Genomic DNA, 16,125 nt, shown 5'->3' with positions numbered 1-16,125 from the left:
GCGGGAGTGTTGTCTCCGCGAAAACTGAATTAAATGTTTGATGAACTGAAACTGTGTATTTACCGCCAGCTTTGAACACTTGTTCGACTAAATACACACGTTCTTCAATGGTTAGCATTTTAACAGTGACGAAAACGAAACAAAGGAACTAAACTTTAACTTTCACGTCAACACGCAACGACACACACCAACGATACTACTGACGCTGGCTGAGATAAACGAAACAGTGGAATGTTGGGAGAATCCACTTGAAGGGAAGTAACCCAAGCAGGCGAACAATCATACGGCACGCGCGGCTAACAATCATACAGCACTGCGGAGAGACTTTTTGAACACCCCGTATATACACAAATGATCTTCATGACAGGGGAACAATAATCTGCGGCTGTTTGTTGATGACGCTGTGGTGTACAGCATGGTGTCATCATCGAGAGACTGTAGGAGTCTGCAACTTGGGACTTAGACGAAGAGAGATGAAGATTCCAGTTGATGTACTGAATGACAGCTTGCTCTAAAAGTAGAAAAAAATGCAGATGAGTAGGAAAAACTATCACGGAATATCTGAATAGCGCTTTAGTAGTGTGTTGCTTGACGCTGTCAAGTCGGTTAAATATCAGTGTGTAAAGTTGAAAAGCAGAACGAGCATGGGAGCATTGTGGTAGGGAAGTCGAATGATCGAAATCCGATTATTGGAAGAATTTTAGGAAAGTATCTGTAAAGAATACCGCGTATAAAACACTAGCGCAAATTACTCTTGAGTCCTGCCCAAGGTCGGATTAAAGGAAGATATCGAGGCAATTAAGAGGCGAGCTGCTGGATTTGTTATGGATAGGTCCGAACAGCACGCAGGTATGACGTAAATGATTCGGGGCCTCAAACGGGAATCAGTGGACGGAGGGTGACGATCTTTTCGAGGAGTACTACTGAGGAAATTTAGAGAACCTGCATTTGAAGGAGAGCGCAGAACGACTCTACTGTCGAAAACGTCCATTTCGCGTAAGGACCACGAAGATAAGAGAAATTAGGGCAGATACGGAGGCATACAACAGTCGTTTTTGCCTCGCTCTGTTTGCGGTTGGAATAGGAAAGGAAATGACTAGTAGCGGTACAGCGTACCCTCCGCCACGTACCACACTGCGGCTTGCAGGGTATGTACACTGGTGCCCAAACGGTCCCTTCTGTGGAGACGCGCCAGAGGTACACATAAACCAGACCTCCGACAGTATGGGACACTGTGCCGAAGCCTTCTGTACACCCTTTGCCTCGCTACTACACCAACCGCTATTTCCCCATCCTGTGATTCACGATACAATAACACAATCTGTCAAGAGATTTCCTAACGATTGTGTTCTGCACAGAAGATGGCATTCCGGTCCACGCTAACTATGACATCAGGCCATTTATCAAAATAGGGAATGTTTGCCGACTAGTCTCACATCCACAGTCGCTGTATTCACGGTCACAGACTATGGAGTGCGGCACGGAGAAGACCCCTAACAGACTCCTTGCGACGGATGGCCATAGGAAGAATGGAAGCAGAACAGTGGCAAACTGATGTGGCTCGAAGGCTTAATGTGAATCGTTGTGTTGTTTCACGGATGTGGCGACAGTTTATAGAGACCGAAACTGTATCCCGAAGACAAGGAGAGAGTCTACCACGTGTGGCATCAGAACAGAGAACCGTTATTTGGCTGTAACGGCACAACGGTACCGCTTTTGTGCTGCACGGCATCTGGCATCTGACCTCGCATTATCCACTGGACGTGTTGCAGCCAGGCAAACGATCTACAGAAGGCTTCGACGTAGTGTCCCTTATTATGGGAGACCTGCTTTATGTGTGCCTCTGGCGCATCTTCACAGAAGTGAACGTCTAGAGTGCAACTGTCAGCATGTCACTTGGACGCTCGAACAATGAGCCAATGTGCTTTTCAGATATAAATCCTGATTTGGTCTGGAGAATGATTCACGACGGATTCGCATCTGGAGGGAACATGGAACTCGATTTCGGGACCCAAACATTATGGAAAGAAACCAATATCGAGGAGGATCGCTAATGGTGTAGGCAGGGATTATGATGACCTATCGACCATCTCTTCATGAAATTGTATGCGTGAATCGGCAAGGTTTAACAGCTGTCAGGAATCGTGACGAGATCTTGGGACTTCATGTGCGTTTGTCGCGAGGTGTTGTGTGACTCATATTTCGTATTGATGGACGATTATCAAAAAGTGACTTCAAGCACTTTGCGACTGAACATCTGAGGTCAGCAGTCCCCTGGACTGAGAACTAATTAAACCTAAGTAACCTCAGGACACCACACACATCCATGACCGAGGCAGGATTCGAACCTGCGACCGTAGCAGCAGCGCGGTTCCGGACTGAAGCGCCTAGAACCAATCGGTCACATCGGCCGGTTGGACCACAATGTTCAACCTCCTAGAGCACAGGTGGCTGATGCTTCCTTGGAAACGGAAGATATTGCATGCATGGTGTGGCCTTTTCACTCTCTAGATTTGAATCCCATAGAATCTTTCTAAAAAACACTAGGGATACGGGTTGCCATTCTCCAAGACTTGCGAGCAACTCTGGAGGAAGAATAGGCGTTATTGACTGAACATGAGACTGATGACATAAATCACAGCATGCCCCGTCGATGCCTCTATTGCTGCCACCTCATACTGAGCACATTAACCAGTTATAGCAATGAGTGTACAAATCCGTTAAGTTGCAAAAAGCTTAGAACATTTTTGTCTAGCGTTATGCATGCTGCAGTTGTGTACGTTCTGTATTCCCTACATTGTTTCTACTTTAGTATCACCCATTTATACTGTTTTGTGGAAAAATAAGGCAAAGTTGAAAAACTTCCGCATGTTGCTTTAATTTTGGACACTAGAGTGTGTATATGTAGAAATCGCTAATAGCATAGGCACATAGGGAACACACACGACACAGATCTGTAAGTGTACGGTATTGGTGATAAGTTGAGAAAACTGTCCCGAAACACATGTGCTACAAAACTTCAGTGTTCCCTGCTCATGTACCCCGACATCAATATGGGATATGATCACCATGCACACCTACACAGGCCGCACAACGGGTTGTCATACTCTGGATCAGGCGGTCGAGCAGTTGCTGGGGTACAGCCTCCCATTCTTGCACCAGTGCCTGTCGAAGCTCCTGAAGAGTCCTAGGGGTTTGAAGACGTGCAGCGATACGTCTACCGAGAGCATCCGAGAGGTGCTCGATGGGGTTTAGGTCTGGAGAACCGGCAGGCCACTCCATTCGCCTGGTATCTTCTGTTTCAAGGTACTCCTCCACGATGGTAGCACGGTGGGGCCGTACGTTATCATCCATCAGGAGGAAGGTGGGACCCACTGCATCCCTGAAAAGGCGGACATACTGGTGAAACGTCCCGATACACCTGACCTGTTACAGTTCCTCTGTCAAAGACATCCAGATATGTACGTGCACCAATCGTAATCCCACCCCACACAATGAAACCACGACGTCCATACAGGTCCCTTTCAAGGACATTAATGGGTTGGTATCTGGTCCCTGGTTTACGCCGGATGAAAACCTGGCGAGAATCACTTGTCAGACTATACCGTGAACATAACCTGGGACACTGTTCCAATGAACATGTACTGTGTTCATGACACCAGGCTTTACGGGCTCTCCTGACGAGAGGTCAGTGGAATATACCTTGCAGGCCTCCGGGCGAATAAACCATTTCTGTTCAGTCGTCTGTAGACTGTGTGTCTAGAGACAACTGTTCCAGTGGCTGCGGTAAGGTCCCGAACAAGGTTACTCCGTGGCCGTCTGCGGCCACTGATGATGAGATATCGGTCTTCTTGTGGTGTTATACACTGTGGACGTCCCGTACTGTAGCGCCTGGACACGTTTTCTTTCTGTTGGTATCGTTGCCATAATCTTGAGATCACACTTTGTGGCACACGGAGGGCCCGTGTTACGACCTGCTGTGTCTGACCAGCCTCCACTCACCCTAGTATTCTACCCCTCATAACGTCATCAATGTGTGTTCTTTGAGCCATTTTCAACACACAACCACCATTAGCACGTCTGAAAACGTCTGCACACTTACTCGCTGCACCGTACTCTGACATGTACCAACACACCTCTGCGTATGTGGACTGCTGCCAGCGCGAACGTGCGACGATCGCAGGTGAAATGCACCGCATGGTGATACCCCGAGGTGATTTAAACCCGAAAACCGCCCAGCAGAGCGTTGTTTCACCATGTATCAGCATTATCCTTAATTTATGAGCATGGGTGTATTTTAAAATTCGCATGAACAGATATATTCAGTGTAAGAAAAAGAAAGTTGCCTTGACTGTGGCATTATCTACGTGAGAAAATTCCGATTTCTCGAGTAGCTGCCAGCTGACGCCAGGAGCTCGGTATCCGGTGTCGGCGCGGCGCGGCGGCTGGATTTGCCAGGTGGAGAGGCGTGCGTGTCTCCGGCTGACGACCTCCCTGCGGACGCCTGCGCCGCCATCACATTAGCGCCGCGGAGCGCGTGACCCGCCAGACGGCGGCACTCGCGGGAGGAATGTGCAGGCCGGGCCGCCGTCGCGGTCTCTCCTGCTAAACGCGTGCACCGTAGTTTCAGGGGCCGCGACTGGACTTTCCTCTTTAATTCTTGAGGGTACTTTTGTTCTGTCGTGGCAACTACAAAAAATGCGTGTTTTCTCCATCAACCATGATGAGTGGACGTAAGTGTATAGTAGTGTGATGGAGTGTGCGAGTTGGAGGAGAAGGTACGGAGCAAGAAGTGAAATGAAATTGGGAGAGGTTTGGGTGGGAGAGTGAGAGAGGGTGAAGGATGGAAAAGGCTCTTTTCTTTTTCATGTAGTTTCATCAATTATTTCATGCAGAGCTGGTTTACAATATTTATTTGGTAATTGAGCATGTTACATGCCCGGGAGTACAAATGGGTGGGGTACCTTAAACTAGTTGCCGTTTCGACCGTTTCTTGAACGTGCGACCTGTCCATACCACATACCTCATAATCCCGCATCGGACGTATTCTTCTGCTCCACATTGCTGCTGGCTTGCCTGAAATTATGTATCTAAATATGCAAGCGGGTTTAGGAAAGCCACTCAACGTAAGCACAACACTGTCCTACGTCTGGTATGAACATCTATGTTCTGAGACGATAAGAAATCACAGGTTGCACTGCTTACATTATAAGTCGTAAGTTTTGATGTCAACTTCTAGGTTACTGTCTGTTCACCAAATCACTTGGACGAGTGTACGCGTAACCGAAAATGATTGTTGACGATACGAAAGCCGAATAATCGAACGAAAGCTCTAACGCTCACCACGTATACACAGATATTTGCTACCAGCCCTCCTTGACACTAGTAATGATATAGCACTGTTCGTAAAGTTAATTTTTCAGTTCTCAGTTCTCACCTGTACGAGCGTGCGGGTAACGGTCACGGCGCGGCTGATTGTTGATGATGCGGAAACGCGATGACCGAACGCACGTTCTCACGCTCACTACAAGACACTGGCACTTTAGTGCTCTCTTTTGTGGTAAATAGTATTACTGATTCACATTAGTTCATCTGGGAGACCGAACACGGTGCGGATGATTGATACTGTACGGTACGACACGCAACGAGAGGATACACAAATACGCTGTCGGCGGAACTGCTTATTTTTTAATTACTTCTTGACGCACTTTTCTCTGAATCACTTTCATTTTCCATCACTTTACTGTAATAGCACTTTTAGCAACACTTCAACTTCCATACTAACAATGCCTCTCACATGCAGAGCTACCCAGAACACAACATAACAGTTCCGTGTCCCATGCTCGACCCGACAGACGCGGCTGCCCGCAAAGATACTCCACAACTAAGCCAGCGATATTACAATACGCTTAAATGCAGCAGTTTATTTTGTGTTAAGCTTTGCGCTTGTGTATATTTTCTTGGGGGAGGTGTCTGTCTTTACTGATTCTTATAATATTCATATCTTTTTAAATTTTGGTTGGTCTATGGAGTTCTTGTTTTAGATGGTCTGCATATCTACGTCTACATCTGCATCTAGATGGCTACTCTGCCATTCACACTTAAGTGCCTGGCAGAGGGTTCATCGAACCATCTACATACTACTTCTCTACCATTCCACTCTCGAATGGTGCGTGGTAAAAAGGAACACCTAAATCTTTCCGTTCGAGCTCTGATTTCTCTTATTTTATTATGATGATAATTTCTCCCTACGTGTTGAATGGTTTGTTCGAGTTTAGATGCTTGATGAAATTACAAGAAAAAGGGAAGAGCCTTTTCCATCCTTCACCCTCTCCCATTCTCCCACCCAGTGCCCCCCCCCCCCCCAAATTTCATTTCACTCTCGCTCCTCACCTTCTCCTCCAACTCCCACTCCATCACTCTACTGTACACTTATGTCCACTCCTCATCGATTCACTCTCCCCCATGCAGAAAAAACAAAATCCATCACTATTCCTTCCCTACTCTTACACAGTATGTAAATACACAGAAACTTGCTTAAACAGAACTATACCGACAATAAACTAAAAAAGAAGAGTATAGGTCAAAGTAAACTAGCAACAAAGTTATGTTGGCAACACTACAAAACACAAACCACAATACAGACTTAAAAGTATGAAAACAAATAGCAAACAGCGGTCTGCGAAAAAATGTGCAGTGTAAAACATAAAAAGATGTGTAGTGCTGCTGAGAAACTTAAAACTACACTAAAGAAGAAAACCATCAACGATGTGCTAACAGACGGCAGACGATATAGGGGAAAATCAAGTGGAAATCATTGTAAGCAGAAACCAACATATTGTTAACGAATTGGTTTCTATTTTAAAACAAATAAAAATGTAAGTAACTTAATTACAGATCGCTAATGATGCTTTACCTCAATAAAACGAAACGCGTCTGGTGAAAAAAAAAACCCATTTTTTGTAGTTACAAAGACAGAACGGAAATACCTTTAAGAATTTTAAAGCAACTACGGACAATATGGCCACAAAAATGAGGAATTCCACTTTAATAGTGAATACGACTTGAACTTTGGATTTCTTTTACTTCTTGTGCATCCACGTTTAACACTACTACTGCCTTCTGAAGCTTCTCACTGTACGCGAATCTTGGTCTTCCGCTACAATTTTTATTCCCCCCCAACATTCACACACTTCATTCCAGTACGAAATTAGTGACTGCTTAATGCATTTGAGTGTGTTCTATGAGCCGATCCCTTCTTTTAGTCAAATTCTGCCACAAAATTTCTGTCTTACCACAACTCTATTCAGCACCGCCACAACAGTAATTGAATCTACCCGTCTATCTTCAGCACTCTGCTACAGCACCACATTTCAAAAACTTCTGTTCTCTTCTTGTCTGAACTCTTATCTCCCACGTTTCACTTCGTCCAAGGCTACGCCCTAGCCAAATCAATAAATCAATATAAATAAAAAATCTAAATGTTCGTTTGTTCAATATGTGTATCGCCGAAAGTTCTTTAACAGCTGCTTTGAAATTTTGAGACAACGTTGCATTCTAATTCAGACGTGATTTTATTAACTTTTCGAGATTCCATGTAACAATGTTTCCTTTTAATTAAATTCATAAAAATTGCATATTACACATATTAACAAATAGGTGTACAATACATGATCATATACCAGTGGGACATTGTGTCAAAATTTCAAAGCAATTAAATTTCGAATATTTACGATTAGGAACATCTACATTTCGGTTTTCGGCAAAAATTAGAGCGTCGGGGGGGGGGGGGGGGGGGGCGCATTTTTTTGTTTGGTTAATGTTTTTAGGGCTGGTATCCACGGAGATATTGATGCAAGTACGTTTTTTTAAATGGATTCATATACTTTTATAACAGCATTCGACAGTGAAATAGTTATCCTAAACCTTTTGTGATTTGCTAGATTGTAGCCTATGTCTTATTTTAACACACAACATTAGTAGGTCAACTTGCATCTAGATCGTAAGTTGCTGCAAGGGGAAATAAAGCTTTATTCTCGTAGCACAAGCCTACCTTACGATATACAACTACGCAGCTTCATCCTAGATGCCTGCTTGGCGGTGTTTGTACCGCAAATGCCGTTCCCGGCCACCGTGCTCTCACATTCTAGGACATTTTTCGAATTTCTTACGACGCGTTTCAACGTCAACGGTAACACAAGCTGTATCACTAGTTATCTTCTCAAGAGCTATCCAATGCAGTTATTGAATTAATTAAAAAAAGGACTTGTTTCAATATCTCCGTTGAAACCAAAGCTAAAACAATTAACAAAACAAAATAATACGTGTCCCTCGACGCTTTAACATTTCCCGAAAACCACGTTTCGGTATGTGTAACCCTTCACAAAATAAAAGGGCTGATGCATCTTACGTGACTCATCCTTTATAGCCGCCCGCGGTGGCCGAGCGGCTCTAGGCGCTTCAGTCCGGAACCGCGCGACTGCTACGGTCGCAGGTTCGAATATAAAAATGCAGTAAATGAAGCAGGCAAAAAGGAATACAAACGTCTCAAAAATCAGATCGTCAGGAAGTGCAAAATGGCTAAGCAGGGATGGCTAGAGGACAAATGTAAGGATGTAGAGGCTTATCTCACAAGGGGTGAGATAGATACTGCCTACAGGAAAATTAAAGAGACCTTTGGAGAAAAGAGAACCACTTAGATGAATATCAAGAGCTAAGATGGAAACCCAGTTCTAAGCAAAGAAGGGAATGCAGAAAGGTGGAAGGAGTATATAGAGGGTTTATACAAGGGCGATGTACTTGAGGACAATATTATGGAAATGGAAGAGGAGGTAGATGAAGATGAAATGGGAGATATGATACTGCATGAAGAGTTTGACAGAGCCCTGAAAGACGTAAGTCGAAACAAGGCCCCGTTAGTAGACAACATTCCATTAGAACTACTGCCAGCCTTAGGAGAGCCAGCCCTGACATAACTCTACCATCTGGTGAGCAAGATGGATGAGACAGATGAAATACCCTCAGGCTTCAAGAACAATGTAATAATTCCAGTCTCAAAGAAAACAGGTGTTGACAGATGTGAAAATTACCGAACTATCAGTTTGATAAGTCACAGCTGTAAAATACTAACGCGAATTCTTTACAGACGAATGCAATAACTGGTAGAAGCCGACCTCGGGGAAGATCAGTTTAGATTCCATAAAAATATTGGAACACGTGAGGCAATACTGACCCTACGACTTATCTTAGAAGCTAGATTAAGAAAAGGCAAACCTATGTTTGTAGCATTTGTAGACTTAGAGAAAGCTTTTGACAATGTTGGCTGGAATACTCTCTTCCAAATTCTGAAGATGGCACAGGTAAAATACAGGGAGGGAAAGGTTATTTACAATTTGTTCAGAAACCAGATGGCAGTTTTAAGAGTCGAGGGACATGAAAGGGAAGTAGTGGTTGCGAAAGAGTGTGACAGGGCTGTAGCCTCTCCCCGATGTTATTCAATCTGTATTGTGAGCAAGCAGTAAAGGAAAGAAAGCCACACAGGATTAGCCGAGCGGTCTGAGGCGCTGCAGTCATGGAGTGTGCGGCTGGTCCCGGCGGAGATTCGAGTCCTCCCTCGGGCATGGGTGTGTGTGTTTGTCCTTAGGATAATTTAGGTTAAGTAGTGTGTAAGCTTAGGGACTGATGACCTTAGCAGTTAAGTCCCATAGGATTTCACACACATTTTTTTAATAGGAAACAAAAGAAAAATTCGGAGTAGGTATTAAAATCCATGGAGAAAAAATTAATACTTTAAGGTTCGCCGATGACCTTATAATTCTATCAGAGACAGCAAAGGACTTGGAAGAGCAGTTGAACGGAATGGACAGTGTCTTGAAAGGAGGATATAAGATGAACATCAACAAAAGCAGCACGAGGATAATGGAATGTAGTCAAATTAAGTCGGGTGATGCTGAGGGAATTAGATTAGGAAATGAGACAATGTAGTAAAGGAGTTTTGCTATTTGGGGAGCAAAATAACTGATGATGGTCGAAGTAGAGAAAATATAAAATGTAGACTGGCAATGGCAAGGAAAGCGTTTCTGAAGAAGAGAAATTTGTTAACATCGAGTATAGATTTAAATGTTAGGAAGTCATTACTGAAAGCATTTGTATGGAGTGTAGCCATGTATGGAAGTGAAACATGGACGATAAATAGTTTAGACAATAAGAGAATAGAAGCTTTCGAAATGTGGTGCTACAGAAGAATGCTGAAGATTAGATGGGTAGATCACATAACTAATGAGGAAGTATTGAATAGGATTGGGGAGAAGAGAAGTTTGTGGCACAGCTTGACCAGAAGAAGGGATCGGTTGGTAGGACATGTTCTGAGGCATCAAGGGATCCCCAATTTAGTATTGGAGGGCAGCGTGGAGGGTAAAAATCGTAGAGGGAGGCCAAGAGATGAATACACTAAGCAGATTCAGAAGGATGTAGGCTGTAGTATGTACTGGGAGATGAAGAAGCTTGCACAGGATAGAGTAGCATGGAGAGCTGCATCAAACCAGTCTCAGGACTGAAGACCACAACAGCAACAGGTTACGCATGGTCAGTATTTTCTGAATCACTGCTGGTTCACGTTGAGCGGGTCATTTTCTCTGAGACACCCCATTAATTTGAACTCAGATTATGTGCTATGATTCTAGTACAACAGATTTATGTCATTGAGATAGGACAGCAGTTTTGTGTATCTATTCTGCTATCCTCCTTGCTGAAGGGGGTAACGTATGCTTTTTCCGTCATTGGGTAATGTTTTTTGCTCTTCGGATCTGCGGTATATTATGGTTAAAATAATAACTCAGTAGCAAATTCTGTAATGAATGTGGCAACGATCCGATCGATCCCTGGAGCCTTGTTTAATTTTAGCGATTTTAGTCGTTTCTCAACACCACTGACGCTAACATCTATTGTATGTCACTCATCTTTGTAGTAGCCTGAGAAGAGAACTGGGCCAGAGCATTAGTAGCTTCTTTTGTGTTAGCAGAAGAGCTAACACCGTGTTACGAGTGGAGGCCGAAATGCATGCGTTTTAGCTCACGCAGGCTAGCGTGAAGAACTATACTGATACGAGGTCTGGAACATAACAAGGAGCGAGAATTCAGAAATCGGACGTAATTAGTTTGATACTTAACTTTAATCCAGTAAAGATGAACGTCGCTCTTGACGGTACATGATTCACATTATCTGTTCAGAATACATTCTTGAAGTAATTATAGTAACTGAATATGGGGCCTTGCTAGGTCGTAGCAATTGACGTAGCTGAAGGCTATGCTAAACTGTCGTCTCTGCAAATGAGAGCGTATGTAGACAGTGAACCATCGCTAGCAAAGTCGGTTGTACCCGTGGGGCGAGTGCTAGGGAGTCTCTAGACTAGACCTGCCGTGTGACGGCGCTTGGTCTGCAATCACTGATAGTGGCGACACGCGGGTCCGACTTATACTAACGGACCACGGCCGATTTAAAGGCTACCACCTAGGAAGTGTGGTGTCTGGCGGTGACATCACAGCTTCCTTAGGAAAGGAACGTTTGAAGATAGTGTTCAGCATTTCGAAAAGCTAACAGTTCGAAAATAAGGCAACTGGCTCCCAATTACTGTCGAAATCAGTTGGGAAATGTATGAGGGTGTGCAAAAGTAATGCCTCCGAATATTTTATTTGAAAGCTCCTAAAGCGTTTTAAATAAATGAAACGCTATTAACATTCTACATCGTTAGTCTTCAGGTCTACATATTTAGGTCTCAACAGTGTAGGAAAAGATTGCTACTTACCATAAAGAAGACATGTCAAGTTGCAGACAGGAACGATTAAAAGACACTCACTTTAGCTTTCGGCCACTGCCTTTGTCAGTAAAAAGGACACACACAAATCTAGGAAGGTGGCACGCTGGGTTAAGGAGGACCATGAGAAGCAGATGGGCGAGAAGGTGTTGAGGTTGTGAAGGAATGAAGATAGGGAAGCACACCTCACACACCCACGACCTCCAACTGCCAACTCCAGCATCTCGGGCCAGAATGCAACATCACCTGGAATGCAAGCAGCAATCGAGGGAATGGAGAACGGGAAGGGGAGGGGTAGTAGAGTACTGGTGGGGAGAGAGATGAAAACTGTCTGGTGGAGTGTACAGGGAATAGACTGAATCGAGGTGCAGCGTCAGGATGCTGTGAGAGAGGGAGTTGGGGATAAAAGGAACAAGCAAGCAGAAGAGTGAGCGGATGCATCGGCAGAAGCCTGCAAATAAACAGGGTGGGAGAGAAGAATAGAGAGGAAATGACAGAACAGAAGGGATCGAATATGTTGTGTGCAGGGTGTAAGTTGAAATAAACTAAAAGCTAAACTCCTCGCGAACAGGCCATGAAGGCTCTACGATACCGACCGGCCACTGTGTCATCTTCAGCCCATAAACGTCACTGGATGCAGATATGGAGGGGCATGTGGTCAGCACACTGCTCTCCTTGCCGTATGTTAGTTTCCAAGACCAGAGCCGCTTCTTCTCAATCAAGTAGCTCCTCAGTTTGCCTCACAAGGGCTGAGTGCACCCCACTTGCCAACAGCGCTTGGCAGACCGGATGGTCACCCATCCAAGTGCTAGCCCAGCCCGACAGCGCTTAAGTTCGGTGAAGTGATGGGAACTCGTGTTACCACTGCAGCATGGCTGGGATAATCATGGGAGCAGAGAATGTCTTGTAAGATTAACTCCCATCTACATATCTACGTGGTTCAGAAAAGCTGGTGGTTGAGGGAAGGATCCAGATGGCTTGGGTAGTGAAGCAGCCATTGAAATCATGAGTGTTATGTTCGACTGCATGTTGTGCCGCAGGGTGGTCTACATTTCTCTTGGCCACAGTTTGGTGGTGGTCATTCATCCTCGGGGACTGACGGTTTGTAGTCATACCAATATAAAAAGCTGTGCAATGATTGCAGCAGAGCTGGTAAATGACATGGCTGCTTTCACAGGGAGTCTGGCCCCTGATGGGATAGGAAGTTCTGGGTGGAAGGAATGGGCAGGTTTTGCACCTCGGTCTTCCACAGGGATATGATCCCTGTGGTAAGGGGTTGGGCTTGAGAGTGGCATAGGGATGGACTAGGACATTGTGGAGGTTGGGTGAGCGATGGAACATCACTTTAGGAGGGGTGTGAAGTATCTCAGGTAGATGTCCCTCATTTCAGGTCATAATGATAGATAATCAAAGCCCTAGTGAAGGATGTGGTTCATCTGTTCGAGTCCAGGGTTGTATTGGATGACGAAGGGGACTCTCCTTGGTGGTTGGGTTTTGGGGTGGTGAGAGGATTGGAGTTGTGAGGGGAAATGGCATGGGAGATCTGCATGCAGTCTAGGTCTGGGGGATAATACCTGTGAAGGTCTTGGTGAGACCCTCGGCATACTGAGCAAGGCAGTTTTTGTCACTGCAAATATGCAATCCCCAGATACGCAATCCCCAGGTAGCCAGGCTATATGGGAGGGATTTTCTGCTGTGAAGGGGGTGACAGCCGTCAAAATGCAGGTACTATTGCTGATCGGTGGGTTTAATGCGGACAGAGGTGCGGATGGAGCCTTAGGAGAGGACTAGGTCAACATCTAGGAAGGTGGCACGCTGGGTTAAGGAGGACCATGTGAAGCAGATGGGAGGGAAGGTGTTGAGGTTGTGAAGAAATGAAGATAGGGTGTCTTTGCCCTGGGTCCAGGTACCACCAAGGAACCTGAAAGAGACTGGGTGTTTGGGGAGGCTGGGAAGAAGTGCTTTAGGTGGCCTACAAAATCGTTTGCATATGAGGGTTCCATGCAGGTGCCCATGGCTGTGTTGCACACTTGTTTGTACACCTTCCATCGAAATGGGAAGTAGTTGTGAGTTAGGATAAAGTTATTAAGGTGTAGGAGGAATGAGTTAATAGGTTTGGAGTGTGAATGACATTAGGGTAGGTAGTGTTCAATAGTGGTAAGACTATGGGCATGAGGGATGTTGGTGCACAGGGAGATAGTGTGAAAAGTGGTGAGTAGGGACCCCGGAGTGAACGAGGTGGGGAGGGCGGAGAATCAGTGAAGGAAGTGGTTGGTGTCGGTCAATGAGTGCCAAAATTCTTTCAGTGGGGGTGTAATAACCAGCCACAATGGTGTGTACCGGACAGTTTGATTTATGGGTTTTAGGGAGGATATAGAAAATGGGGGTGTGGGATATCATAAGGATGAGGAGGGAAATGGATTCAGTGGAGATGTTCTGGAAAGGGCTTTAGGCTTTAAGCAGGGATTGGATGGGATCATTCCGGCAAGGTTTACAGGTGGAGGAATCAGCCAACTGATGGAGGTCTGCAAGGTGTCAGTGCAATTCATAACAACAATGGTGGAGCCCTTGTCTGCAGGTAGGATGATTAGGTCAGGACTTGTTTTGATGTTGTGTATGGCTGTTCTTTCTTCTTCTTCTTTCTTCTTTGATTTTGTTACTTATTTGTCAACACAGTCACCTTGGTGACGAACACATTCCTCCCAACGATAGACCAGTTCGTTGATACCGTCACTGTAGGATGTTTGAGTTTGTTGACAGAGCCACAGCCTCACCTCTGCTTGCACCGCTTCTTTGCTACCAGAGTGAAGTCCTCGAAGTTGTTCGTTAAGTATTGGAAATAGATGAAGCTCTGATGGGTCCAAGTCGGGACTGTATGGAGGATGATCGATCACAGCGAACACAAGGGTTAGTCCTCTAGTGCCAGAGCGCGGCAAATATGTAGACACGAAGAATAGAGATGTAGACTGTTTACATCATTTGTTTTATTTAAAAAGCTTTAAGAGTTTTGACATAAAATATTCTAAGTCTGTATGCCACCGTTCATTTCCAGACCTACTGAATTTCAGTTAATATAATACATAACAATTTAAAAGAAAGAAGTTCAAATCTCTATGTGGTTGACTCAGTAAGAGTTCTCACAATTTGCCAAAAACTGAAAGAAGATGAGTGACTCCTACGAAACGATACGTCCAGCAGTCCACTACGGACAGCTCCGCCGTATAGCTAATTACTTACTTTAGCTGTAGTTCACGTAAAGTAGAAATACATGTTCGTTTGTAATTATAAAAATACGTTATCTTCACAAAGCAAAAATTTTTCATCCAACTGTGGAAGTAAATTACGTTCGTCTATAACAAAAAAGTTGATCCCGGTATAGTTCCAAAAAGGCTAGTACCATAATTTGTAAAAGACTCATTAACCTAAGAACACTCGGAAATTAACTGCAGAAGAAAGTTGGAGCAGACCTCACGCAGACTTTTTTCTCTGAATCTAGGAAACTTTGGATGACCATCTACCCCTACCAAAATTTCCATGTTATTCTGTGCCCCTGACAAGTGGTGTTCCGCGGCGTTCATTGCTGGAACGTCATTTCGTCCAACTTGGCGTGAAGGTTTAATATGTAGGGTTTTTCTTTCAGTAGATTTTTTTTGTTAAATAAACGACCCTTTTTGATGATTGTCAATTCTGAAAGCACGCAACAAGTAGTAGTGTATACACCTCTTTTCTTACTTTAGACATTCGAAACACATCTTAGTTAAAATTCCAGACCTGTTTTACGAAATTTCTATAAAAATGATATGTGCTTATATCTCGTATTTGAAGAAGAAGTACAAAAAAATTAATTTCCACTGCGTTGATTAATGGAGTCAAGTTCGCACTCGATACACAGCGACGTAAATCTTAAGAATTTTGCGAGTGGTAGTTGAACCATGAGACGCTTAAAGTAGTAAACGAGTTTTGCTATTTGGGGAGCAAAATAACTGATGATGGTCGAAATAGAGAAAATATAAAATGGAGACTGGCAATGGCAAGGAAAGCGTTTCTGATGAAGAGAAATTTGTTAACATCGAGTATAGATTTAAATGTTAGGAAGTCATTACTGAAAGTATTTGTATGGAGTGTAGCCATGTATGGAAGTGAAACGTGGACGATAGATAGTTTAGACAAGAAGAGAATAGATGCTTTCGAAATGTGGTGCTACAGAAGGATGCTGAAGATTAGATGGGTGTATCACATAACTAATGAGGAGGTAGTGAATAGAATTGGAGAGAAGAGAAATCTGTTGTACAACTTGACTAGAAGCAGGGATG

Source organism: Schistocerca americana, chromosome 5 (genome assembly GCF_021461395.2).
Source record: "Schistocerca americana isolate TAMUIC-IGC-003095 chromosome 5, iqSchAmer2.1, whole genome shotgun sequence".
Classification (NCBI taxonomy): Eukaryota; Metazoa; Arthropoda; class Insecta; order Orthoptera; family Acrididae; genus Schistocerca; species Schistocerca americana.
The sequence above is the reverse complement of the archived record's forward strand: the minus strand, read 5'-3'. Positions refer to the sequence as shown.